Source organism: Nicotiana attenuata, unplaced genomic scaffold (assembly GCF_001879085.1).
Source record: "Nicotiana attenuata strain UT unplaced genomic scaffold, NIATTr2, whole genome shotgun sequence".
NCBI lineage: Eukaryota > Viridiplantae > Streptophyta > Magnoliopsida > Solanales > Solanaceae > Nicotiana > Nicotiana attenuata.
Genome location: NW_017676439.1, coordinates 18,139 through 20,825, shown reverse-complemented (window position 1 = coordinate 20,825; position 2,687 = coordinate 18,139).

The following is a 2,687-nucleotide window of genomic DNA, read 5'->3' as shown; positions in this document are numbered from 1 at the left end:
GGATTCTCAGGCTTGGAAAACTTTTGACTTGCTTCATCCTGAATTTGCTGCAGATCCTCGAAATGTACGGCTAGGCCTAGCTAGTGACGGTTTCAATCCTTTTGGAGCAATGGCAACTAACTATAGTATCTGGCCAGTGGTACTTATTCCATACAACCGTCCTCCTTGGGAGTGCATGAAACAAACTTCATTCGTCCTCTCAATGATCATTCCAGGGAAACAATTGCCGGGTAATGACATAGATGTGTATGTACAACCTCTCATCCAAGAGTTGAGGGAATTGTGGTACGATGGAGTGCAGACATTAGATTCTTCAAAGAATGAAATATTTAAAATGCGAGGAGCATTGATGTGGACAATTAGTGATTTTCCTGGGCTTGGTACATTATCTGGATGGAATACATACACTCAGTTTGCTTGCCCCACGTGTAACTTTGATACTGACTCTTGCAGATTGAAGCATAGTAGAAAATGGTGTTTTATGGGTCATCGTCGCTTTCTTGAAAGAGGTCATCGGTTTAGATTGCAACGTGTTCGTTTTAACGGAAAAATCGAGCAACGGGAGCCACCAATTGCATTATCAGGGTCAGACATCTTGAAGCAAGTGGAGGGCATTAATGTCAATTTCGGGAAAGCACCTGTTTTGAATGATAAAGGTAAAAGAGCTCGAAGACAAACCGTTAATGAAGATAGATCAAGACAGTGGAGAAAGAGAAGCATATTTTTTGATCTTCCTTACTGGGAAACGAACTTCTTACGTCATAATCTAGACCTTATGCACATTGAAAAGAATGTGTGTAAGAATGTGATATACACTTTACTCAATAATTCTGAAAAATCAAAAGACAATATTAAAGCTAGGAAGGATCTTAGAGAAATGGGTATAAGGAAGGAACTATGGGCAGATGAGAACGGAAGCTATCGTCCATCTTTGTTTACTATTTTAAATACAAAGAAAGGTGGATTCAAGAAAGATATATTTTTGCGGACCTTAAAGAATGTCAAAATGCCTGATGGATATGCGAGCAACATTTCGAGATGTATCGACTTGAAACGACGGAAGCTCTTTAATATGAAGAGTCGTGATTTTCACATTCTCATGCAGCACTTGTTACCAATTGCCATACGGAATATTTTACCTGACAAAGTGACTGCAGTGCTAATAGAGTTGAGTTCGTTCTTCCGACAACTCTGTGCCAAAAGCTTAAGTCCAATAGACCTTGATAGGCTTCAATATCGACATTTTCTCACTATGAATCACTTGGAAATCCTATTCCCTCCAGCATTCTTTACCATCATGGTTCATTTAACTTGTCATCTAGCTGGTGAAGCAAAACTTGGGGGACCGCAACAGTGTCGAAGGATGTATCCTGTGGAGAGGTAAGAGATTTCTCATTGCTTAATTGTAGTTTATTCTTTAAGACAAAGATGTTAAATTGTAACCGTTAACTAACCATTGATCTTTTGTTTAGGTATTTGGGACATTTTAAGTCCTGGTGGAAACTTTGGTACAACCATATAAATATTTACATCTAAATATAAATAAATAATAAATAGGATATAACTCTCAAAAGAAAGAATTGCAAGAGAAATAAAAGATATCGTGCAGAATTTCACCTGACCTTATAATCATTAACTAAAGCTTTTATAATACCATATTAAGAGTATAGAAATTTGCTTAATATTCTGATTCGGGCTTCCTTCTTGTCCTCATGTTTTTAACATGAATTTTCATGGTGTATCTGCAATTAAAGAAATACTAAAACAGTTAGTAGAGATACAAGAGACGGTAAACACATTGATTCTCTTCTGCTACCATCTTTTCTATTCACAACAATAGAAAATGGGACAATCTAAACTCAACACGAGAATATTATGTAAATGTAATTTTGTCGAACAACATAGCTCTAAATTCAATAGAAGTACCACCTACAAAGAAATCTCTTGTAATTTGCTAAAATCTCTTATGCTAATGAACCAAGTCAACTGTGAGCATAGGCAAGAATGATGCTAGCAATGAGACGCTAAGTACTAAATCCAAACAAAGATTGAAAAGGAGAAGATAAACAAAGAAGAAGAAAGTGAAAACTAAAATGTACACCTTGAAATGTAACAATGACAAAGTAGGGTCTTTAAATATTCCAATTCCCATTCTATACAAATGTAACGTCTGTAGAAGAAGAGAAGGAGTGAGAGGTATAATTAGTAAAAATTAATTAGAGAATAAAAACAGCTTTATTTTCCTCTAATACCATATTTAAAGCATACAAAGATTATGAAATTGGGAAAGAATGAGAAAAATTCAAAAAAAGGAGAAAATAGATAAATAGGATCCTTGGCCAAACAGAGGTGCCAACTCATCTTTTATTTTCCCTACTTTATATATATATATATAGATTATTTCCTTGATCATTCATGAATAAGTATAACAATTTTTCCTCTTATTGATGAATATTTCTGTTGCAAAGATAGTCATATAAAGAAAGATTTCTGAGAATCTCTTTGTTATGTTTTTCATTTTTCTGGAAAAACAGCTGCTTTGTTTTCCAATAAAAGAAATGAACCAAAAAAAAGTTTTAGATGACAGCAGGCAACACTTTGAGGTCTTTCTATAAGGATAGTGTTAATGCTTCGGACTAATTGTAGTAAACTATTTCAGTCAATCGAACGTACTACATTATTCAACT